This window comes from Pan troglodytes, chromosome 8 (assembly GCF_028858775.2).
Source record: "Pan troglodytes isolate AG18354 chromosome 8, NHGRI_mPanTro3-v2.0_pri, whole genome shotgun sequence".
NCBI lineage: Eukaryota > Metazoa > Chordata > Mammalia > Primates > Hominidae > Pan > Pan troglodytes.
The window spans coordinates 70,189,573-70,217,205 of record NC_072406.2 but is presented as its reverse complement, the minus strand read 5'-3'; positions in this window follow the sequence as shown (position 1 = coordinate 70,217,205).

The window sequence follows — 27,633 nt, the reverse complement described above, 5'->3', positions numbered from 1 at the left end:
CTTCCTCCATAATAATCTTATTGGTCTAGAAGACTTATATGCTCGATGTTGGGGGATATCATCCCTGGTGTGAATGTAGGCAATTTATTTGAAGAACATACAAATGTAAAAGTACATGTTAAGTTGAATAACCATGACTTTAGGAGAAATTGCAGAGTTGCTGCCCAGTGGGATGGTGTGGGTCAACAAGCTCAGGAACATCTGCCTCCTCCAGAAATATACCTTCTGGATATAAATATACCTTCTGGATATAAATATTTCTGGAGGAGGCAGATGTTCCAGAGCTTGTTGATATGAAGATTGTGGGCAGATTCTCCATGACCTGCTTATCTCCTGTGGTTGTATTAGCTGAGATACAGATGTGAGGTTGGCACAGATAAAACTTTGTGCTTTGAACTTTTTTCCACACAGATGGAACTTTACTTATACCATAATTAGGAGACTGGCTGCTATGGATATAGTATGCTCACTGTTATTTAAGATCTAGCTTTTAATATAAAGAGTAACTTTGGGATGTTTTAATCCAAATAAATGCAGTTTTGAAGAACTATTATTTTTATGAGGATTGAAGTTTAATTTCACTTGTTTTTCAAGGCCCTGTTAAAACATTCTGAATGATATACTAGCTATGGGCAGGAGACTTCAAGCTCCCAGATGAAGGAATTGTTGGTGGTTGTGAAGTAGTCAGTGTACTAATGGACACGTGGATATTAACATCTCATGTCCTTTTTGATATATCTGTTTAGTTAAAGTGTTTGCCCAAAGTTAGATGTAAGTTAAGAAGTCTAGAGACCAGTTTGTAAAACTGATAGAAATTTGAGAGTTCATGGGATTAAACTGAGATACCTACCTAGGAAGCTGCTGTGTCCGTTGAGTTGTAAGCTAGCATAAGGCCTACTATATATATAATCAGATAGACTTTCCTGTGAACTATTCAGTAGTATAGGTGGAGGTACACTGTATAGGTGCAAGATATATTTCTGTTATGATCAATCTGAATGTTGTAGCTAAAGTAACCATGTAATTACATTTGGGAATGTGTTGAGAAAGATTAGGTGTTCGTTTGCAGCCTGAGTGAAATCCAAAATGTGGAACCACATATAGTGAAAAATTCAAAGACATTAAAGCTTTTGGGAGCCTGAGCTGATGCTGTCTGTGGTTCTTCCTGAAATAGTTCATTATGGAATACATCACCAAAAGTAACCCTTCATTGATGTTGTGTGTCCTACTTCCATTCATTCTATTTCCTTTTCTCCCATGATGGTTAACATTATGTGCCAGTCCAAGTGCAGAGAAGTCATATGATTTATATAGGCTAGAAATTGCAGAATCACCCTCAAAATTAATTCTTCTTCACCGTAATGCTATTTTATACTCTCCTAAGAGACAATTGCACAGTAGGTATCTAGGTTACTATAATTCTGTATACAGATACAACAACCTCAGTTACTTGAGTATATTTTTGTAATAGGTCATGTGAAATCTGGAAGTTAATTTACTGGCTTCTTTGAACAATTCATATGTTGCCAAATCGGGGCTATTCAGGAAGCAATTTAGGCCTTAGTAGAACTATTACTCATCATTTCTTCCCACATACTTTCTGAAATTAGAAAATTTAGACTGCAGCTGCTCTAGGTTGGTTCAGTGTGGGTTTTTATCTTAAACATTTTAATTAAGTAACTTCAGTGAGCTCATCTCTACCTAATATTCTTTTTCCAGGGCAGGTCCAGGAACTTCACTCTTCCACTATGGTCTTCAGGCTGAGCAAAAAGGGAGTAGGATCAGCTGGCATTGCCCAGGTCACAGTGATGGCTGGATGGTGTCACAGCTCCAAAGTCCTAGGCTCCTTCTTGCTCTGCCACCTTCCTTTAGCCACTGCCACTCTGTCCTGCCCTCCCTCCATTCTCCTTCTCACTCACCTTTTCAGGACTCTGCAATACGTTCTCTTCATGCTTTGTATGCGTACTTTACTAAAAACTCCTAACTCATCTTCCTGCCTTTCACATAACCTCCTTGGATCCATGCTTCATACCAGCAGAGATTTGATTTCTTCAAATATGGAAATACAGTTGATTCTTGAGCAACATGGGGATTGGGGTGCCGATCCCCATAGTTTACCGATCACATAGTTTAAAATTTACATATAACTTTTGACTCTCTCAAAACTTAACTGCTAATAGGCTACTGTTGTTGGTAGCCTTATCAATAACATAAATCATTGATTAACACATATTTTGGATGTTATATGCGTTACGCACTGTATTCTTACAATAAAGGAAGCTAGATAAAAACTGTAATTAAGAAAATCATAAGGAAGAGAAAATATGTTTACTATTCCTTAAGTGGAACTGAATTATCATAAAGGTCTTCAGCCTGTTTTTTTCATGTTGATTAGGCTGAGGAGGAGGAGAAGAAGGAGGGGTTGGTCTTGTTGTCTCAGGAAGAAAATCCAAGTGTAAATGGAACAGCATAGTTGAAACTCGTCTTGTTCAAGGGTCAACTGTACAACTCTAACTGCCCTGCTTAATGCCATTATTCTCTTATTATCCATAGATTCCCATTCCTCAGCGTGACCTGCAATGCAGGCAGCCCAATGTCTGACTCTTGTTTACCTCTGAATCCTCCATTTCTACTATGGCCCTATCATGACAGCATGGTAAATACTTAACATCTATGCATGTTAAAAACTAATAGAATGGACTTGAAGCCTAGATACAATTGAGTAGGAAAACCAATTTGGGAAAACATTATTAGTTCATGTTAGAATCTAAGCAAATTAGATTTTTATTAAAGAGCAATATATTTAATCTTAATTTTTGATGAGGTAATAAGGAAGTATGGAATATGACTTCTGGACAAAGATTCCTCTACAACTTTAGCTACCTTCATCTGTGACTTAGGGGGATTTTTCTAATTTATACTTTTCTCTTAAAAGCCTCATGATAATTTTATCTGCAAGTAATGTATTTTGTTTTGTTTTGTTTTTTGCTCTAATTACAAATGCTCAAAATCTGGAGATTAAGTGTCAATGTTTGTTGGCTGGCCAATACACAGTGTGTCATCTGCATAAAGCCCAGTCATCAACATATATTAGAGGTGATATGCAATTTTATATTTAAATTGTTTATGCTTTCAATATGACCTGTGATGGGAACCCCCGCTTTTTCAAGCGTTAGCTAGGTGGCAACTGTATTAAAAATATAAATGCTGTATTATCTGTCAAGGAAAGCATAGGATTTAAGACCTTACTAAATTCTCAGTAAAATGTCATCAAAAAATTACTTTGCGCTGTGAACTCCAGGGGTAATACCTGTAGCTTACTGAGAAGCACGAATTTGTAGACAATGTATGAGTTTCTTTAATAACTTTAACCAATAACTTGTTCCACCAGCTTTGATCTGTATGCAGTGTTATATAAACAAAATAACACATTCAGTTTTCCTCTGAAAACGAAGATTCCAAGTTCAAAGAAATGCATCTTTCAAATTTTGATACATTTTGCCAAATTGCCTTATAAAGAGTTTATACCGATTGATATTCATACTGTCTATGAGATTTCATCTTTGCCCATAATCTTACAGTTGTGAAAGCAAAGCTCTTGGAAATTATCAGTATTTAAATTCTTACCAATTTAAGAAGTGAAAAAAGTTAATCTCATTTAATTTTCATTTCTCTAATAATTAGAGAAACCAATAGAACTCTTTTGTAAAAGATATGTTTATTGAGGAATAGTTTATATACAGTAAAATTCACCCTTCTAAGATGTGCAGTTTGATGAGTTGTGACCCATGTATGCAGTTGCATAACCACCACCACAATCAAGATATAGAACATTTCCCTCGTTCTTTTTCTCCTTAGTATTTAGCTTTCTGACCCTGTTCCAGCTAATGACAGCCTCTCGGCCCAAACTGCTTACAAAGTCCTTGAGGGAAATGCAGTGCAGAATGTTGGGCTCAACAAAATACATTTCCCTTCTCTCTGTGATCTTATCTTTGCAAGTCTTGGTTTATTAGCTTTTTGGTGTCTTTTGTATTTTTATGTCATCCAGTTTCTCTAGTTGTTCTTGGTGGGGGAGTTTGTCTTATATGCTGTAGAATATTATTTTTATCATGGTAGTTCCCTACTTCTAGTACCAATTTTTGTATTCGTCAGGATAGGTTATGATGTGATTAGGAACAATCTCCAGACTTAGCTGGCTTATCACAATAAATAAAAATATATTTCTTTCTCATGGCCTCATGTCTATTATGGGTTGGATGGAAAGTAGATTTGCTATAGATGACCACTCAGGGATCCAGAGTGATGGAGACTCTTCCATCTCAGAGTTGCCTTTTCTGGAGCACACGGTTTCCTTGTATGTAGTGGCAGAAGAGACTTATTTGAGCTCTTATTCTTACTCTTGTATGTTTTAGCTAACACTTCCACTCCTATAGCTAACACTTCCACTTCCATGGTCAGAACTAGTCACACAGGACTGCCTAAGGGAAAAAACGGTGGATAATATACTCTTGTGTGTTGTTGAAAGAAGAAATCTGGTAGCTAGCTACCAGGGGAACTAATATTTACTCAGAGTGTACTAAATGTCAGGTCCTGTGACCAGAGACTTACATGTATTATTTCTGTTATTTCTTCTAAGAATCCTATGAGACAGATATTAATAATCTTATTTTGAAGATGAAGAAACTGATGATTGTGCATGTTTAATGTTTGTCTGTAGGCCACACAACCAGTAGTGGTACAATCAGACTTTGAATCCAGCGTGTCCCCTGTTTAAAAGTCTATGTTTTTGTTCCCCATGAGGACATAAATTATATGTGCAGTAAATATTTGCTGGAATAAATAATATAAATTATGGTAAGTGGCAAAATCTTACGGAATTTGCTTTTAGAAAAAATAACTGCTGACTGAAAACTTACTTTTTGGTGAAAAATGTCAACAAAGAATCTGTCATCTGTCATTTGTGGGAAGAACTATAGCTCACGGGAACTGAATTCTGGAAGTTGTTACTTTAAAAAGAATTATCCTGATGTCTGTCACTGTGGAAGATAAAATCACTTTTTATAGAAAGTGTTTGAGACTGAAAAGGGGGGAATATAAAATACAAGCAAAATAAACATATTCTGTGGGTAACTTTGGTATTTTTTGGAGATTTTCAATGTAAGTAATACGGTATAGCAGCAAGCTGTGATTGGCACATTACATGTTTTTAATGATTAGAACACCAATAGGTTTTGGTCTCAAATAAATAGACCTTGGAAGAATATATATTGAGTCTGATATAATATACTTTGAGTAAACTGGGAGATTGTGGCTTAGAAAAACATGACCCCAAGAAACCACTTTCTCATTTTCCTCTTGTGTCTGGGAGAGATGTGGTCTGCCAGCTAAAAAGGTAGTTTTGAAGGCTGTTCTCTTGTTTATTAAACATTTCCTATTATGTAAAAGGTTAATTGTTATTATACCACAGTCTGAAATATAGAATTATGACTTAAGATGACATGCATTTGTGTAGTGAGGATGGGGGTAGAGGGAGTCCCTCTCATGTACCAGACACTGGGCCAAATGTTATTCAAAGTCTCTTATAACTGCTTAATTGGAGTTTTAAAATATGAGTCCAATTCTCCAAATTATTTTTATTGTTATGCAAATGCAATATGTCAACACCCACAAGGTTCTGGAAAAGCCTGCTGAAGGTTGATAAAGTTAAGTTTAAGGAAGTTGAAGTAAGTTTCTGTGAAATTTAATCAAATGTCAAAAGAGTCCTTGGAGAGGAAAAATGAGAAATCACAGCTGCTATGACCCAGGCCACATTATAAATAGATTTATAGTTTTGGATTTAACCTGTTGAAAATGGAGGCTGTGATTTTCAAGTGTTTTTCTGACCATTTATTTACAAAAATCTTTGCAAACATCACCTGAAATAAATGTGTTTTCCCCGATAGTTTTGCAGTTTCATTGCTTCCCTTCAGTTCTTTAGACTGACTGGTCACAACAGAGGACTGCTGTCAATAAAAGAGCAATTTGTCTTTTGAACCAAACTCACATCGTAGCTCCTTTTGCTGCCACTGACTATTGATTGCAGCCTGAAATGTTCACCTTTTCTTTCCTAAGGTCTTGCAGCCATTACTTTCTGCTGTTAATGAGACTGAATTCCACTCTTCCTTGTGCATGACTCTTGATGTATGTCTGAATACTGAGCTATTCTTCATGATGTTGTATTATGAAATTCCCCAACCTATACTATGTGGTCATTAGAGGACTGTGTGTGTAGAGAAGAAACTTGAGTTTCCTTTGTGAATTGGCTTTGAAATGAGTATCCTTACAATATTTTTATAACATGATTTCCAATTTAAAACTCAGATTTGAAAAGGGTACTTTATGTGCTCATATTTAAAAGAATGATATGAAAGAGTTACTCTGCAATTGTGATAAACAAAATGGGTTAAGTTATGCTTCAATGACATGCCCAATGCCTTAGTGTTTTAAAACAATGAGATATATTTCCTGTCTATGCTGCATGTTCTTCATGGGTCTGAGGGAGCTCTGCTCAATGTCATTTTCCCTCAGGGACTGAGATTGTTGTAGCCACAACAATCCTTAACATTATGAATTGTCATGAGAGAAAAAAAAAAGAATACAATTCTCATTTATTGATTTTTAAAGCTTCCTTCTGGAAGTGACAGAGATAACTTCTGCTTACATTTCATTGACCAAAGAAAGTTATTTGGCTATGCTTTATTTCAAGCAAGGAAGGAGATTATAATCTTTCTGTATTTCTCCGAAGGGGAGATTTGAAATATCTGTGACAGTTCTAATCACCAAAGTGTCATCATAATTGTCATAAATATTTGTTTCCACATTTTAAGAGTGGCTTTTCGGAGCAGTATGCAATTTTAAGTGTATTTTGTCTGGATTATTTACATCCCTAATTTTATGAAATGATTATTTTAAAAATCTGTTAATGTAAATCAATGAATATGTAAACTATAGCACTTTTTATTTAAGTACCATGAATAAAATGTACTTATTTTCTATTTTGCCTATTGTGAGCCCAGAAATCTTGTTAATAGTCATTGCATTAATCTCTTTTTTCTTCCAACATTTTATTGTGAAAAATGTTCAAAAATACAGAAAAGTTGAAATAATTTAATATTGACAAGACATTTACCTACCAACTAGGTTCTACCATTAACCCTTCTATACTTAGTTATCTACCACATATTTATCTCTCTATTCATCCGTTGTTGTCTTACTTTTTGATGAATTTCAAAGTTAGTTGCAGAAATCAATACATTTCCACGTAAATGCTTCAGCATGCTCACTGTCAACTAGACTTCAATATTTATTTACAATCTTTTTATTTTGATCATGTACAAATCATAAATGTACCATTCGATGAGTTTTGACAAATGCAATATTTGTTTATATCCAAAGCCCTTTCAAGATACAAAACATTCCCATAACCATTTAAAGTTCCTTCTTGCTGCTTCTAATCTTCATTCCACTTTCCCTTCTCTCCCCAGTCAACCATTTATCTGATTTTTTTCCCCTAAAAAATTAGTTTTGCCTGCTCAAGAATTTCACAGAAATGGAACAATATAGTGTGTACTCTTTTGTTTGAGGCTTCGATGTGTTTTTCATATTCATCTATTCTTTTGCCTATATATGTTTATTTCTTTTTATTACTTCATAGTATTCTGCTACATATCACATTCTCCTATTAACACACTCCTGTTTTTTTTTCCTCTAGTTTTTGGCTATTATAAATAAGGCTGCTAAGAACATTGCCTGTGGGCATGTTTTCGTTTCTGTTGAGAAAATGCGTAAGACTGTAACGGTTGGGTCATAGGGTAGGAATTTATTTATTTATTTATTTATTTATTTATTTATTTATATCTTCTGTGAAATTGCCAGAACTTAAAAAAGTTTGTATCATATTGCAATTCCACTATCAAAATATGAACATGCTGGTTTCACCACATTCTACCCAACATTTAGTGTTGTCAGTGTTTGTAATTCCAGCCATCCTGATAGGTCTATGTTGGTATCTCATCATGGTTTTAACTTGCATTAAAACTGGACACTAATGCTGTTACACACTTCTTTGTGTGCATATTGGCTATTCATATGCCTTCTTTTTAAAAGTATATATATTCCAATATTTTGCTCATACAGGGTTTTTTTTTTGTCTCTTAATTATTAAGTAGTAGGATTTCTTCATGTTTGTCATATATCTGCTTTGCAGGTATTTTCTTTCAGCCCATAACTTACCAATTTCAATGCCTAATAGTCGTTTTGGAAAAGCAATATATTTTAATTAAATTTATTATTTTTTCTGTATAAGAGAATTTACCTACTCTCATGACACAAAGATATTCTTTGGTGTTTTCTTCTAAAAGCTTTATATATTTAACTTTTTAGGCTTAGGCCTATGATCTACCTCAGATTAATTTTTTTGCATGGTGTGAGGTAGGGCTTGGCAGTCATTTTGTTTTTCCATGTGGATATCAGTTTTTCTAGCTTACTTTGTTGAAAGTTTCCTTTCCCTCTGGATTGTTTTGATGACTTATTTATTTTTATTTTTTTGAATATCAAATGACAGCATAAATGTGAGTCTGTTTCTGGCCTCTCCATTCTCTTCCATTAGTGGATTTGCTAGTTTTTATATCAGTACCACACTGTCCTGAACGCTGTAGCCTTATAGTAGTTTTTGAAGTTAGGTAGCCTAAGCCCTTCAACTTTTTTTTTTCCCCCAAATTCCTCTGGATTTTCTAGTTTTTTTTTTTTTTTTTTTTTTTTTGCCATTCCTTATAAATTACAGACTACACATGTCAGTTTTTGTATAAAAGCCTGCTAGGATTATGATGGGGTTGTGTCAAATTTACAGATCACTTTGGGGAATATTGATATCCAAACAGTATTAAATCTTTAGATTCATAGACATGATTCAATTCTCCCTTGATTTAAATCCTCTTTAATCTGTTTAGCCAGTGATTTATTTGGTTGATCTCAAACTATAACTCTGACTTTTGGATAGTGGCTCAGTTATTAGTTCCGTTTCTTTAATCTTAGTTGGGCTGCTAGAAATCTGTTTCATGTATGCATTTTTCAAGGTTTCACCAGTGACTTGGGCAGAATTTAGGCATAGAATTTTGGGCTCCCCCTCTCTGGATTTCTCTTTTCCAGTTGTCCCCTTTCACTTTTTAGTGGCTGTGGTTCTTCCCAACTCAGAAAGACAATGTGTTTTCTACAGGAATTTTAGCCACTAAGCAGGGCACTGACATGCTAAAAGCACTTAAATTAGGAAATTCACAGTTCGGTCTTGTCTTTTAAATATCAACTCCCCTGGAGAATATGCCTGTTTTTGTTTGCTCTCTAATAAATTCATTTAATTTCGAGTAATTTTCTCTAGAGTTTATAGTTGTTACCTGTGAGAAGGCCAGTCCTGTAAAAGTTTACTCAACCTTGGAAGTAGAACTCACTTAATCTGGTTTGGACATCTGATTTTTAGCAATAGATGAAGGGATTCTTTAATTTGTGACTTTAATGTCAAAAAAAGGGATTCATTGTAATTCATTAAACAGTAACTCTATAATAAGAATTGTGCATAGCTTACTGAATCTATTAATTTAAACAGATACCTACATATAACCATAATATCCAGTCCACTTTTTTTAACTTTATAATCCAATGAAAACCTCAGCTGGAGGTGGCTGCAGCTTTAAGGCCATGTTATTTATAGGACCCCAGTTTTCTAGATTTAGGTGTTATTTATAGGACCGTAGTCCTTCTAGTTTTAGGTGTCCTTGTCTTAATCTTTTTCTTTCAGTTTTCTGAATCTGCATTTAGTATATTGCTTCTCTTCTCTAGTATGCATCTTACCTCTACTATTGCACACATTGTTTCAAGGATCTTAGCATTAATTTTAAAATCTTTAGTTTCTCTATATGTTGTTATTCAGAGTTTGCACTTAGGTACCAAGGCTTAAGAAACAACTTTTATGAAATGTTGTATTAGTCTGTTCTCATGCTGCTAATAAAGACATACCTGAGACTGGGTAATTTATAAAGAAAAAGAGGTTTGATGGACTCACAGTTCCACATGGCTACGGAGGCCTCACAATCATGGTGGAAGGTGAAAGAGGAGAAAGGCACATCTTACATGGCAGCAGGTAAGAGAGTGTGTGCAGGGGAACTCCATTTATAAAATTATCAGATCTTGTGAGACTTATTCACTATAGTGAGAACAATATGGGGGAAATAGTCCTTATGATTCAATTATCTCCACCTGGCCCCACTCGACACATGGGATTATTACAATTCAAGATGAGATTTGGGTGGGGACACAGAGCCAAACCATATCAAATGTGTTGCCTTTTCTATTAATTGGAATTTAAGATTTAAAAAATTAGCACATATTGCAACATGACTTATTTCCCTGTGTGTTCTGCTCTCTTCTGTATTCCTTTTTGTTTCTTCTCTTTATTTCTCTAGGACTTCACTGTATCCTTTACATCATGGTAGAAAGAAATAAGAATTTAGTTTGAAAATGACCTCACAATAATTCCTATCATGTTTATTCAATTATGGACATCGATACTTGATATGTTGCAAAATCGGACACCTTTCCTGACTGCGAACATTTCAGGAATTTATTGTACATCTGTTTCTTGACTATTATAGACAAGTTCCATTTGTTCTTAAACCAATTCTGTTTTTTCTATTTCAAAAAATCTTTAATCTAGTTAAGTAATTCACAAAATGGTTCGAACTTTAGAAGTACCCTATTAACCTAATAGATCACTTCCTGAACCTTTAGTCCCAGAGATTTTAGTGAAATACATATTGGGTGAGGCCCTGAGATCTAGGTTTTCATTACAACCACAGAGATTCTCAGGATGACAGTATCCTGTGTCAATTATACAGTGCACTTACTCTAACACAGTATTAGTTTGTAGGCAGGTGCCACTATGCTTCTGGTGTAGATGGAGAAATCAAGGTACAGGCAAAAAACATAATGAAGAATTGAAGAGCTCTGGAGTTAGTGCTGAATTTCGTCTCTGCTAGTACCAACTTCCTCCTCTACAAAAGCGGGATTTTTTCCTGTCACGCCATTGAAAGAATTAAATGAGATAATTTTGTTCCTAGTCCCTATTGTACTCAAACTCTGAAGAATTTGACACTAAAATTAAGTACAATAAATGGTATAAGATGCAGAAATGCATTTTTATGCTTTGAATCACCTTTAAAGTTATACTGACTGGGATCCTACTGGGGACTCTGGCTGGTGGCCTTTTTGGTGGGTTGGGTCTTGTGGCAGAAATTTTACCAAAGAGAAGACTAGGGTCCTGTAACATGGCCTTTAAGCAATAATTTGTTAATAGAATCTTGCACACAGAAGAAGCTAAAAAATATTGGTTTAATGACTGCAAAAGCATCCTTCCTAAAAAAAAAAATCAAATCCTAACAATTTTTCTGGTTCTTGTTATTCTAAGCCTCTTCATGGAATACTTGTCTCCTTGGAGAAAAGAAATGAAGGTTCCTGTATTTTTTTTAGTACTTCAGATCCACTTATATAGTAAAATACCTCAAGTTGGATAATTGGTTTCAACAATTGGGTGCTACCTGCAATTTGATAGTGATTAGCTGAAATGGGTGATATTTATACATGCAGTATATTATGGAATTATGGAGGAACATTCTCAGATAAAAATATGTAAACTTTTCTTGCAAATTTTGAATGCAAAGGTGAAGCCCCCACTTTACCCCTTATCATACACGTCCCAGATACTTGTCTTACAACAGTATCCTCTGTTTTCAGGACCGCAAGCTCTGTAGAAGGTATGTAATTCTATGTCCCTGACTGCACGCTCATTTTTTTTCTTTTTTTCTTTTTTTTTCAAGAGACAGGGTCTTGCTTTGTCTCCTAGGCTGGAGTGCAGAAGCACTATCATAGCTCACTATAGCCTCAAACTCCTGGGTTGAAGCAACCTTCCCGCCTTACTGCCTGCTGAGCTGGGACTACAGGGGTGTGCCACCACACCTGGCTAAGTTTAAAAAAAATTTTTTGTAGAAATGGGGTCTTGCTGTGTTACCCAGGCTGGTCTCACACTCTTGGCCTAAAGCAATTCTCCCACTTTGGCCTCCCAAAGTGTTGGGATTGTGAGCACGAGCCACCGTGCCCAGCCCTCTACTCTCATTTTTATGCAATATGTCCTCTTTTAAAATTTTACCCGTTTAAATGCCTAGAGAGACAAGTCTAGCAATAGGACAAGCCCACAACCTTGAGTTCTTGCTTTGCTTACCTTTTCCTAGGTTTAATTATTCATAGTATTTCCCCAGTTTAAATACTACTAATAGTTGCAATATTCATTGAACACTTACTATGTACCAGACACTGTGCTAAATGTTTTGCATTGCCTCACATAAAACTCTCAAAACTTGAGGTGGGTTCTGTTATTATCTTCATCATATACAAACACTATGATTTTGGAAGAGTCCTTTGACTCCTCCAAAAGAGTGAGACAGGTCAATATGCAGTCATTTCCTGATGGCAGATACAATTCTTATGGAAAACAATTTTCTTATGGAAAACCTATAAGCAGTGACAGTCAAAGTCCATTTTTTCCTCAGTGAACTGCCTAAGACATCAATGATAAAATGTATAGACCAGCAGGAAGGTGTTATCTGCATGAGCCAGTGGCAGCCTTATTTGTTTCATTTGGGAAACATTGACAAAGTAGGAGACAGGTTGGCTCTAGAATGTGGCATTAACTCAGAAAATGCAATGACTTTATATAACCTGTACTGTTTTCTATAATAGTGGATGGAAAATGGGCTGTCATTTCTGATATATGGGACATTATCACCATGCTGCATAGTGGTTGTGTGATTCACGATAATGCAATTTACTTCTCAAACGTTTTATAAAGAATCATTTGGCTTCTGGGCTGGCACTAATTAAAATAGAACTATGTTGAAAATTATTTTGCAGGCAATTTGTGTATTATGTGTCAAATGGTATTACAGATTTTAAAAAAGTCTTTAATATTACTCCTTTAAAAGGATTCCTTGTGCAATATTCTTAATGGCGCACTTTTAGTAAAAGAACATTTATGCATGTCATCAAGGAATTTATATTTTGAGGGCATGAAAACATTTGACAGACCTTGATGGTATTTTGTCAAATATTTCTAAAATTTGTGTTTTTAAAAATAAAATTTCTGGGTCACCTCTTAGCAAGTTCCACCTAAATGATCTTGTACATTTCTTTGGAATATGTGAGCACTTAACATTTTTTGCTTGAAGTTTTGAACATCCATTTGAAAATCTGAGGCCACAGGAAAGGTCTGACTTCATGTATTACATTAGTAGTGTAGTCTGCACACTGAAGCTAAATAGCAGGACCTTGATGGTCATCTTCACAATTTGGAATGCTTTCATGCAATTCCTGTTTCTAATTTTGTATTATTACAAAAATATTAAATATAAACTTCTCAAGCTGTATTTTACTTAGAAAATATTTTTCATCAAAATAATTTATGAACATAATTTTCAGAGTTAAATAGTTCTAAAGATATAATAATTAGTCTCTCTCTAGATCCCCCCACCCCTAGTGCTGTTCCTCTATGATAACCATTTTTAACTTCTTAAGTTATTTCTTTTGGTATTTAACTCTTTTTCTAAAATATTCTATTTAGCCTTCTCTTTCCATTTGTTAATTTCAGACATGTCTATTATTCTTTCCCTACACCCACATCTCAGGGGTTATTAGGTGGAACATATTAGCATTGCCAATATTGACTATTTATGACCTTCAAAAGTGGTAATGTTCTATTGTTAAATTTAATGGATAATTGCTTAATATTTTCTTTTGCTTAAATTTTTTATCATGTCATTCAAATGTATACACTTATAATCCTGTTAATTTGTAAAACATTTTTGGAAATTTTTAACATCATGAAAATAGCTATATTATCTATTAGTTTCATCATTTCCTTTTCTGAAGACCACACTCTTGGAGCTCCTGCTCCAATCTGGATTAACCTAAGATTCTTAATCTAAGAATCATTTTTTTCCTTCATTTTGTTTCTTGGGCACTTTCGTTTTTTTTAAGAAGATTGCACAGTAAGTACTTCTTTTCTGCCTTTGCATTTCTGAATTCCATTTATTCTGCTCCTATTTGAATGGTAATTTGGCTAGGTATAGAATAATTTTCATGATTTTTGAGGCATTTGTCCTTTTTTTTTCTGGTTTCTAAATTTTCTTCTGAGAAATTTGAACTCATTTTTATTCCTGATGTCAGATGATTGTTTTTCCCCTTCTGGAAGGTTAACTTTTTTTCCTTTATGTCTGGAGTTTTGAAATTTCATAACAATGTGTTTTGGAACAGATGTTATTTTCATTCATTATTCTGGGCAATTACTTTGTCATTTAAGTATAGAGGCTCATGTCTTTGATTTCTTGAATTATTTCTTTGGTTATATATTTTTTTCCCATTTCTTTGCAATTGTACCTTTTAGTGTATCCCTGGGGTGACATTTTACAATGCTTGTTCCTTCAGCTGTAATGATGGTAAAGTATTTTGAATATCATTCTCACTTTTCTTATCTTACTTTACAACTTGTGCTATACTTTCCACCTTTTATTCATAATACCCGAATATGCTGGGCTCATTATTTCTTTCTGCTGTTTCTCTAATCTGGATACTTTATCAGCTCTCAAATCCTACTAATGTCAATAGTGATATATACTAATCCTTCCCAAGTTTTGTAGTGCATATGAACTTTTCATTAATCACTTAAACCATAATTTCTTTTTGTCCTTGATCAGCATATTTTTTGCTCAAAGCATTCAGTTTACCTTTTGATTATATTCTATATTCAATTTATTATTTGTATTATTTGTAATCATCTGGAAATGTGCTGAGGGTCTTTAAGATCATTCCAAGATCATCCTGTCCTTTCCATGCTATACGGGTGAGATTAATCTGACAATTTAAATTCTGAGCCTCAGGAAGAGGCACTTGACCTGGGACAGAACGATCAGAGCACTCCAATCTCCCAGGCATGGGTGTTGGATCAGGGAGGACTGTAGCGGTCAAAGTAGGATCAGATTGCCCCCTGGGATTTGACCTAGGCTTACAAGGAAGACATGCTTTCATCCTTGGGGAATGCAAGTTGATTGCCATATTTCCAATTATGAAGAAAAAGCCTGTAGTAGAATAGAGCTCACACAGAGAAACGGAGTGGAAAGACTGGAAGACAGAGTATGAGAGATGGAGAAGGAGAGATGGTGCAAGAAGTGTTGCCTTGCTGATATCAATTTTTTCTTTTTCTATCTTAATGAAAACAATGTAATGTTATATTTGTTAATTTCCCTTATAGTTAGAGGTGGTCAGTTGATAGAGTTCTGACCAGTGAGATGTAAGTAGAAATCACTGAGAAAGACTTCCCAGAAACTCTTTAAAGAGAAAGAGCTGACTTTTATGACACAGATTATGTTTGTGTTCCATCCTTCTACTTTTTTCTACCTGCAATACATTTATTGTGGCTGAAGTTATAGTACCAAATTGGACAGTGAGTCAACCCTGAAAATCAAAGCCAAGTGGTAAGGATGATTTAGCAACATACTAGGAGTATGGATGACTGATGATTTTGGAGCCACCATCTCAGCATTAGATTTCCTACTTCTGTAATGTTAAAAAAAATTCAGCCAAATTAAATTTAAAGAAGTTTAATTGAGCAGTGAACAATTTGAGAGTTGAGCAGCCCCCAGAATTACAGCAGATTCAGAGAAACTCCAGGGATACCTTGTGGTCAGAACAAATTTATAGATAAAAATGGTTAATGACGTACAGAATTGGAAATGAGGTAGAGAAACAGCTGGATTGGTTCCTTGGTGTTTGCCTTATTTGCACACAATTTGAACACAGCCGAAAGAATTTCACATTGGAGTGTTAATGTTCAAAGAGGCAATAAGAATCTTCCATCTGCACATCTACTTTGCCAGTCAAACTTTGCAGGAAAAGAGCTCCGTGTATGGAGTTAGGAGATTTAGGTTTGAATTTCAGCTTTGTCAGCTAGTGCTTGTGTGACTTTGTAGGTCATTCGACATTCTCAGGTAAGAGAATTAACTCCTTGAAGCTTGAAGTTTTTTATTAATAGAATAATTTTGTGCTTATCATCTAGGCTAAAATGTAAAAACAAGATAACAGTAAGTAAAAGAAAATAGAAGGTAGGTATATCCACTATAGGGCTTTGGAAGCAGATAGGCTGGTTATTCTTTGTTTCAACAAGGTGTTATTGGCTAACAATACCCCCTCACTGGCCATTAGTATAGTTTCTATGAGTTTATGCCATTATTTTGATCACTCAATATTTATTAGGTGCATATTATATGCTTAGAATGTGTATGTAGGCACACAAAATGTATTCCAGTTGGAGGCTGTAGACCAGTAGCTATGAATAAACTATAACAAAAATGCTTTCTGGCACTCAAAGATAGTGATATGTGTTATCTGCTTCTGTTTTTTAAAATAAAAAAAATTCTGTGCCTACGAAACAAAAATCATTATATGCTTCCTGTCTGAAGGCAGTGAATACATACTTATGATGACTGCTTCTTTGAAATGCCATGTATGTACAGATACTCCCCACCACCTCTTCCCTTTGTTTATTCTGAGAAATGAAAAGTGACTCAAGGTCATGGATTTAATTAATATTCTACTCAGGCTCAAATATAAATTAAATTGCACTTTGTTCCAAGTAGGTACAACATAATGCTGAGAAGCCTGTAAATTTCTTGCTATAAATCAGTCTTTTAGCAATCTTTTGTTTTATATTATATATTTTAGAATTTATATCTTCAAAAAATAGCTATCTAGTCCTTCTGGTTGGTTAGATTCTCCAGTAAAAAATCATGGACTCCTTGCTTTTTAGTTCATATGTCTCATCTTTAACACATTTTGCCGTTGCCCTTCTCAGGAGCAGGAATTGTCCCGTACTTCTTTAATTTTCTTCATAGAACCTAAGACATTTCTAGATATATACTAGACATTTAAAAAATGGTGAAATATTTGATTGAGAAAAAATAAAATTGCTTTAGTTTAGACCACCTTCTATTAGTAGCCAATAAAAGGCCACTTAAAAGTATATATATTTATGTAATACAAAGTATCCTAATAACTGGAATTGATATAATACATTGGAGTTTTCATACATTATCTCACCTGAATATTGCCCAAACCCTATAATGTAGGCTCTCTCAACTCCATTTTATAAATAATGACCCTGAGGCTCAGAGAGATTAGAATTAGTATAAAAAAGAGCTGATTTTCTTTTCTTTTCTTTTCTTTTTTTTTTGAGATGGAGTCTCGCTCTGTCGCCCAGGCTGGAGTTCAGTGGCGTGATCTCTGCTCACTGCAACCTCCGTCTCCCAGGTTCACATCATTATCTTGCCTCAGCCTCCCAAGTAGCTGGCACTGAAGGCGCCTGCCACCACGCCTGGTTAATTTTTTTTTTTGTATTTTTAGTAGAGACAGGGTTTCACTGTGTTAGCCAGCATGGTCTCGATCTCCTGACCTCGTGATCTGCCCATCTTGGCCTCCCAAAGTGCTGGGATTACAGGTGTGAGCCACCGCACCCAGCCAAAAAGGCTGATTTTCTACCTCATATCTTCAGATTCCAAGTTATCTTCCCCTTTTATTCATTTAAAAAGTATTTATCGAGTGCCTGTGTCAGGAATTCTTCTACACCCTAGTGACAGAGCAGGGATAAAAAAGCCAAAAAATGTTTCCGCCCTTTATAAAATAGTGTCCACATGTTTGTGTCATTATTGCTGCCACTTTGTAAGTTTAGGTTTGCCAATTTAGGGAAGGGAGGGAGGAGGAATATTTTTGAGCATCAGGTGGATCATCAGGCATGTCCATGACCACATTTATTCTAATGTTACAACACTTCTGATGCCGCTATTATTATCATCATTCTGTGGCTAGAGAAGGTAAATTGTCCAAATTCAGTTGGTGGTAGCTGTGATTCGAACTCAGTTTTGTCAGACTATAAGTCTAGTGCTCTTTCCACCGTGCCAGTTCATGGATTGCCAAAGCACAATCCATGAACAATCTGCCTCAGTATCACCAAAGCTTCACCTCAGGCCCAGATCATCTGAATCTCTGAGAGAGGGCCTGGGACCCTGTATTTTTAACATATATCCCAAGTTATTTTAAAGCAATTCAAAGTTTGAGAGTTTGGCATTGTAATATATTCCTTCAACATTATTTGCCAGGCATAGAGGAATATAGAAATCTCCCTTAATCATGAGTGTGATGACGCAAGCAGGAATTGGTTGAGAATGTTCTGAAGGGCTGTATACATCATTTCTAGCTAGAAACGGGGTCATGAGCTGATCCTGCGAGAATGGAAAGTACCTTCCTAGAATTCCCTGCCAAAGGACCACTTCCTTCTTTTAGAGTAACAGGACAATTAAGAATGAGAACAATGGAAGTGTGCCATTAAATTTCTAGCAAGAAGTAAGTGTAAATATTCGATGGGCTTCATAATGATGAAATCTTTGCATAGGTCTTTGCACAAATTGACTGTGAATCCTGTTAGTTATGAACACTAAACTTGATCTGGCCTCCTGAATCTAGGGAATCACTAAAACTCGAATTGAATCCCCATATAAACCTGGCTGGGAGATATAAATATATATATATATATATATATTTTAGACAGTGTCTCACTCTGTCGCCCAGGCTGGAGTGCAGTGGCGCAATCTTGGCTCACTGGAACCCCTGCTTCCTCTCACTTCAACTTCCCGAGTAGCTGGAACTACAGGCACCCACCACTGCATGTGGATAATTTTTGTATTTTCAGTAAAGATGGGGTTTCACCATGTTGGCCAGGCTGGTCTCAAACTCCTGAGCTCAGGCGATCTGCCCACCCTGGTTTCCCAAAGTGCTGGGATTACATGTGTGAGCCTCCGTGCCTGGTGGAATATTTATATTTGAAGAAAAAGTGGTTGAAGGAAACATCCTATGCTTCCGTAATTGTCTGCCTCAACTTCTCCTTCATCCTCCTCTCAAGTTCATTTTGAGAACCTTGGTGACTGAAGATAGAATACAAATCTTTCTTATCCAGAACTTTGTCTAGATCTTCAACAGGAGAATTCAAACTCTATTCAGGTAACTAGAGAGGGGACTAAGGTAAATCTTTCCTTGTTTTGCTTTGCAATTAATAGGCCTGGAATAAGATTTCTCACTTCAGAGATGAAAATTAAAATAAAATATATAAAATTTATGAAAAAATCTGTAGAAAATAAAGGAGAAGGATGAAGCATGCAAAAGACATGTTAATAACATTAAAAAGATTAACTATGAGAAATAAAATAAGTTAGTAACAATTTCTGACCATTTTTAGGAAATTCAAGAGAAAAGAGACTGAAGTAAGCTTAAAAATAAATGGAAGATGCAAGAGATCTAAGAAGATATAAGATAATAGAATTAAAATTTAAAAAGAACTGAGATGAGTCAAGGAAGAAAGAAGAAAATTTAGACCACTGAAGAAGTTAAAACCCCATTATAAATAATAAATAAAATTAACATTGGAGCCGGCTGCAGTGGCTAATGCCAGTAATTCCAACACTTTGGGAGACCCAGGTGGGTAGATGGCTTGAGCCCAGGAGTTTGAGACCAGCCTGGGCATCATGGCAAAACCCCATCTCTACAAAAAATACAAAAATTATCTGTGCATGGTGGTGCATGCCTGTAGTTCCAGTTATTCAGGAGGCTGAGGTGGGAGGACCCCCTGAGCATGGGAGGCTGCAGAGAGCCATGATTAGGCCACTGCACTCCAACCTGAGCAAAAGATTAAGACCCTGTCTCCAAAAAAAAAAAAAAAAGGCCGGGCATGGTGGCTCATGTCTGTAACCCCAGCACTTTGGGAGTCCAAGGCGGGAGGATCACGAGGTCAGGAAATTGAGACCATCCTGGCTAACATGGAGAAACACCATCTCAACTAAAAATACAAAAAATTAGCCAGGTGTGGTGGTGGGCACCTGTATTCCCAGCTACTTGGGAGGCTGAGGCAGAAGAATGGTGTGAACCTGGGAGATGGAGGTTGCAGTGAGCGGAGACCACGCCACTGCACTCCAGCCTGGGCGACAGAGCGAGACGCCATCTAAAAAAAAAAAAAAAAAAAAAAAAAAAGAATTAACACTGGGGAAAGGAGATCACATTTGTGGGATTGGCAGGAAACCATACACACACACACACACACACATACACACATATACACTCTCCCTGGTAGGATATAAAATGAATATTTAAAAATGATAAAAGAGGAAATAATGGACATTGAGGAAAGAAAGCAAAGAACCAACATACGTATTATTTGTGTTTCTGATGTTCAAATGGAGAACTGTTATGTTCTCCATTTGTTAAAGTGGCACAGAAAAAGATTAAAATGATTCAAAAAATGAACAAAGACCTGAGTCTGAAGGAAAGTCTCACCATATTTCAAGAAAGTAGCCCACACTGAGAAAAATACTGTAGGATTGAGAAAGAATCCTACAATCTACCAGGAACAAGAAACTGCCAATTACAAAGGAAATATACCATCAGGCTGGCCTCAACCTTCTCAGCAACTTCTGCGTCTAGCAGATAATAGAGCAATATCTCTAGATTTTTGAGGAGAAACTTATGAGAACCAGAAATTCTGTGTCCAACTTTTGTATTATTCATGAATAAAGGGAATAGGAAAATGTTTTAAAATGTACTAAAACTTTTCAAAAGCCAATTCTCCCTCCTGTAAAATCTTACTGATGGCATATTTCAGCTGAATTTATAAAGATTTACCAAAATTTTTTAAAGTTGCAAATGAAAAATCCATACTAAAAAAGAACTTATGGCGAGCAACGGTTTTATTTAAAATAGAGTTACATGTAAGAAACAAAATAACTTAAAGTTTTTGAAAAAAAGTTACATGCTGTGAAAATCATGATTTTGTAGAACTGCACTAGAGCCAAAAACCAAAGTAGACATTGGAAAAGAAAGTGTGTAGGAGGAAAACTATAATATGCTATACTGTTTTCTTCATCTCTTGTCAGGAAGAAAGAAAAGTTGTGTTTTGAAGTTGATACATTGAGAAATATAGTTTTAAGAAAGTTATATATATTTAAAGTAATAATTACTTCAAAAATTAAAACAAACGGTATTCTTCCAAATTTATTGAGGAAGTTGGTGAGAATAAAATAAATTAAGTGATTCCTCAAATGAGGTAGAGAGGAGATACTGTGCAAGCAAAAGGAAAACATAAAATCAGAAAATCTTTTTATCACTTCATTAATTAAAATATGGTTCTAATGGTCATCTACTATATTTAGATAGTATCAGACTGATCTTTTAAAAAAAACAGCTCCTGTATTCATCGATATTTTTGAAGGGTTTTTTGCGTCTCTTTCTCCTTCAGTTCTGCTCTGATCTTAGATATTTCTTGCCTTCTGCTAGCTTTTGAATGTGTTTGCTCTTGCTTCTCTAGTTCTTTTAATGGTGATGTTAGGGTATTGATTTTAGGCCTTTCATGCTTTCTCCTGTGGGCATTTAGTGCTACAAATTTCCCTCTACACACTACTTTAAATGTGTCCCAGAGATTCTGGTACATTGTGTCTTTGTTCTCATTGGTCTCAAAGAACATCTTTATTTCTACCTTCGTTTCGTTATGTACCCAGTAGTCATTCAGGAGCAGGTTGTTCAGTTTCCATGTAGTTGTGCAGTTTTGAGTGAGTTTCTTAATCCTGAGTTCTAATTTGATTGCACTGTGGTCTGAGAGACAGTTTGTTGTGATTTCTGTTCTTTTACATTTGCTGAGGAGTGCTTTACTTCCAATTATGTGGTCAATTTTAGAATAAGTGTGATGTGGTGCTGAGAATAATGGATATTCTGTTGATTTGGGGTGGAGAGTTTTGTAGATGTCTATTAGGTCCGCTTGGTGCAGAGCCGAGTTCAAGTCCTAGATATCCTTGTTAACTGTCTGTCTCGTTGATCTGTTTAATATTGACAGTGGGGTGTTAAAGTCTTCCATTATTATTGTGTGGGAGTCTAAGTCTCTTTGTAGGTCTCTAAGGAATTGCTGGTTTTTTGAAAAGATCAATAAGATTGATAGACCGCTAGCAAGACTAATAAAGAAGAAAAGAGAGAAGAATCAAATAGATGCAATAAAAAATGGTGAAGGGGATATCACCACTGACCCCACAGAAATATAAACTACCATCAGAGAATACTATAAACACCTCTATGCAAATAAACTAGAAAATCTGCAAGAAATGGATAAATTCCTGGACACATTCACCCTCTCAAGACTAAACCAGGAAGAAGTTGAATCTCTGAATAGACCAATAACAGGTTCTGAAATTGAGGCAATAATTAATAGCCTACTAACCAAAAAAAGTCCAGGACAAGACGGATTCGCAGCTGAATTCTACCAGAGGTACAAAGAGGAGCTGGTACCATTTCTTCTGAAACTATTCCAATCAATAGAAAAAGAGGGAATCCTCCCTAATTCATTTTATGAGGTGAGCATCATCCTGATACCAAAGCCTGGCAGACACACAACAAAAAAAGAATTTTAGACCAATATCTCTGATGAACATCGATGCAAAAATCCTCAATAAAATACTGGCAAACCAAATCCAGCAGCACATCAAAAAGCGTATCCACCATGATCAAGTGGGCTTCATCCCTGGGATGCAAGGGTGGTTCAACATACGCAAATCAATAAACGTAATCCATCTCATAAACAGAACCAATGACAAAAACCACATGGTTATCTCAATAGATGCAGAAAAGGCCTTCGATAAAATTCAACAGTGCTTCATGCAAAAAACTCTCAATAAAGTAGGTATTGATAGATTGCATCTCAAAATAATAGGAGCTATTTATGATAAACCCACTGCCAATATCATACTGAATGGGCAAAAACTGGAAGCATTCTCTTTGAAAACTGGCACAAGACAGGGATGCCCTCTCTCACTGCTCCTATTCAACATAGTGTTGGAAGTTCTGGCCAGGGCAATCAGGCTCCTGCCTGAAAGAAATAAAAGGTATTCGATTAGGAAAAGAAGAAGTCAAATTGTCCCTATTTGCAGATGACGTGATTGTATATTTAGAAAACCCTATCGTCTCAGCCCAAAATCTCCTTAAGCTGATAAGCAACTTCAGCAAAGTCTCAGGATACAAAATCAATGTGCAAAAATCACAAGCATTCCTATGCACCAATAACAGACAAACAGAGAGCCAAATCATGAGTGAACTCCCATTCGCAATTGCTGCAAAGAGAATAAAATACCTAGGAATCCAACTTACAGGGGATGTGAAGGACCTCTTCAAGGAGAACTACAAACCACTGCTCTATGAAATAAAAAAAGGCACAAACAAATGGAAGAACATTCCATGCTCACGGATAGGAAGAATCAATATCGTGAAAATGGCCATACTGCCCAAGGTAATTTATAAATTCAATGCCATCCCTATCAAGCTACCAATGACTTTCTTCACAGAATTGGAAGAAAACTACTTTAAAGTTCATATGGAAACAAAAAAGAGCCCGCATAGCCAAGACAATCCTAAGCAAAAAGATAATATCAGACTGATTATATTTGTTAGAGTAATATAAATTAGATATAGTCACTTATTAACTAAAGAAATTTAAAAGATATCTGCTCTTCTTACAAATATCTTCAATCATAATTTTTCACCGTCTTCAAATGGGCAATCAAATAACACATTTTTAGCTATGCCTTTCTTGACCACCCTATATTAAGTAGCGATTCTCCTATTCATACACTGCCTATCACTTTTCTGTTTCCTTTTCCTTTTTAATTTTTATGAATGTCTAATGGATTTTCATTTTAATATTTCATTTCATTTTTTCATGTGTTACCCTCTGCCAGAGCATAAACTACTCAGAAGCAGATTTTAAAACAATCTCTTTTCTTAATTTTTGCTTACTCTTTCATCCTTAGAGCCCCAAACAGCAGCTGGTATGTGCTTGATACTCAATACATACTTGTTGAGTGAATGAGTAAATGAATGAAATGAATGAAAGTATGAATTAAAAAATCATGACCTGTATATATAACAAAGAATAACATATCAAAATACATAAGACATATAAACACAAAGATAAGAGTAGTGTGAGACATTAAGTAGTTTTCTCAGTTTATAGAGGGTTAAGAAGAAAAACAAAAGAAGTTAAGTGTTTGAAGATCTAAATAACATAGTTACTAAGTTTTACTTAGTAGATATGTTTCAAATTCTATATGTATTAAGTAGGGAATATTATTAGTAATATTGGAGTAATAGGGAATACATTATTCATTCTCCCTACAGCTGTGAAATATTTACAAATATTGACCACATATTAAGACTTAAATATGTTAAAAATTCTAAGAATAAAAATAGTAGAAAACTGCTATCTATGCACAGTATAATAAGATTAGAAAAAAGTTTTAAAAAAACTTGAAAAAACCGAAAGTACTGAAACATTTTAAATATTTTTTCTTTATACATCTTTGGTCAAACAGGAATTTGAAAAAAAATCTGTAGTGGATAATGATAAAGCACTATATAATAAAATTATGAAACCTAGAATAATTATTCAGGGGCAAGTTCATTTTCCTGAGCACTTTAATTTGTAAGCAAAAAATTAAAATAATTAAACTTAAAAAAAAATTTTTTTTTCAACCTGACAGATAAAATTGTATTTACATTGTACAAACATCTTGTTTTGAATTATATATACACTGTGGAAAGACTAAATCTAGCTAATTAATATATTCATATCCTCAAATAGTTTATCATTTTTGTTGTAAGAACAGTTTACATCCATTTTCTTAGCATTTTTCAAGAATATAAAATATTTTTAATTATAGTTATTATGTTGTATGATAGCTCTCTTTAACTTATTCTTCCTGTTGAACTTAAATTTTTATCCTTTGACCAACAGATTCCCCATCTCCAGTCTGTGCTAACCATGATTCTCTACATCTGCAAGATGAACTTTTCTAGATTTCGTATATGAGTGAGATTAAGTGGTATTTGTCGTTCTCTGCGCAGCTTATTTTACTTAACATAATGTTCTCCAGGTTCATTCATTTTGCAAATGACAGCATTTCCTTCTTTTTTAGGGCTAAATAATATTCCATTGTGTATATATACTACATTTTCTTTACCCATTGATGGACACAGGTTGATTCCATATTGGGCTGTTATAAATAGTTCTGCAATAAACATGGGAGTGCAGATATCTCTTCAACATACTGATTTCCTTTCCTTTGTCTATATACCTAGTAGTGAGATTGCTGGATCATATGGTAGTTCTATTTTTAGTTTTTTGGGAAACCCTCATACTGCTTCCCATAATGTCATAATGGCTGTCCTAGTTTATAATCCCATTAGCAGTGTCTAAGTGTTCTCTTTTCTCTACCTCATCACCAACACTTGTTATCATTTGGCTTTTTGATAATAGTCATTTTAAGAGTTGTGAGGTGATATCTCTTTGTGGTTTGACTTGTATTTTCCTGTGCTGCCTGGGATTGAAAGAGGGTGACACGAGTCATGTAAAACTGTTCTTCCTCTTCAATGTGTCTTTTCTCATTTTTGTGCTATAACCAGGTATTGTAATCCTTCAGTTTGTTTCCTTAGCTCTTATGAAGATATTTTGGTGCATTGATAGTTATTCTAATTGATGCTTCTGCAGGGGGATGATTGTTGGAGAGTCCTACTTTATCATCTTGCTTTGTACCTCTTCCAGAATTAAAAATATTATTAAAGAAGGTAAAAGAAAAAAAATGAAGTAACCCTAGCAAAGCAAATAGAAGGAAAATGTAACATTCTGGAAGTAGGGGGTGATATCTGGGAATTTAGATCCTATAATTCCTGACAAGATTTAAAGTATTTCTTATGAATAAGGGGAAAGGGCCAGGATCATTTTCAGCAATGGGGCAGGGACCCCCTCTGATTCTGAAGGGGGTCTCAAAAGAGCTGTCTCACCTTTTAAAAAGTGGCACATACCAGCCTTTTGCCAGTAACTGAATAAGCTGACTAGTGGCTTAGTGACCAGTCAGATGACATACCCCAAATTACTTCAGGACTGAATTACTAAAATGCCAGTACAAGACCTGATTCTTGACTAAGGGCATGGGGGCTGGGTTCAGGTAACTTCAAATCCTTTGGAAAAGGATGGACCAACATGTAAAACTCCTCTGCTTCAGTCCTTTTATTTATAATCCACCTGCAAATCCAAATTCTAAAACTAATGACAGAATATAATGTGGAGGAAGATAACACAATCAATATTTGGGAAAAATCAATATTTGGAATGTGAATTTACACCAGATTATATTTTTAAATTAAAATGTAGTTAAGTACTTAGGTTAAGCATGCTTTTAGGGTTTGCACATTATTAAATGAAGATATCACTTCCATTTAAACTAAAAGAAACTTGAGTTAGTTATAAAATAAAACCAATAAGAAATAAAATAAAAATAGAGGATAAATAAGAAAATAATTAATGTAAGTGCTTATATAGTATATTCATTGACATAAAAATTCAATAGGTGAAATAAACTGTAGATGGTACAGAAATTAAAAAAGATTAGTAAACTGGAAGATGGTACTGAGGAATTCATCCTGAACATAGCACAGAGAAAGAGAGCGTTAAAAAATGAGTTAAAAAATGTGAAAGAACCGTTGAGACAAGAGGGCTAATTGGATGACTCCAACATCTGTCTACTAGGAGACACTGAAGATGAGAAATTAAGGCCTTGGAAGAGAAGCAATATTTGAAAGGGTAGTTAAGGATTTTCCAAAATTGAAGAAATTGCTCTTTTTTCCTCCCAGATGAGAGAAACAAATCATTTATTTGTATGGGAAATAATAGAACTACCTCTATCAGTAGATGAGAGGGGATTAGACTACACAGTACAGTAGAGACACTGACCTTGCATGGGAGCAAGTTAGTTCTTCCATTGGAGTCCACATGTCTATGGGCACAGTGGGAGATATTATATGTCGTGGTAGGAACCATGGAGGGTTATCTTCAAGTCAGTTCTTCCATTGGAATTCAGGTGTCTATGGGCAGAGTGGGAAATGTTAGATATCGTGGTAGGAACTCTGGAGGCTATCTTCTGATTTCTTCTGTGTTCTCAGTAAACTGGGAAGTAGACTCACCAGCTGAGGATGAGGATATAGGAGGAGATATTAGAAGTCTGAGGAAAAAATACTCTAGGAGAGTAAGAGTATGGATGACTAGGAAAATACATATTGGGGTCAGTGGTTACATTGACAGAATACTTAGAATCCGTTTGGGGTCAATGGTTACACATGTACAGTGAGAAGAGTCAGCTATCTTCTTCTCCAGCCACATTCAACAGTGTGGTATGAAGGAGAGACAGACCTTAATTTAACCAAAGCTAGAGTAGAGAGAGGCAGAGGATCTGAGATGATACATAAAGGTGGGTTTACTAGCATTTGAGCATGGACTTTAAGTTAAGTAAGAGGAAAATAAGAATGTGAAAGAATGAACAGTGAATAAAGGTGGGTGAATTATTGAATAATTAGTTTTAGTGGGGTTGAAGA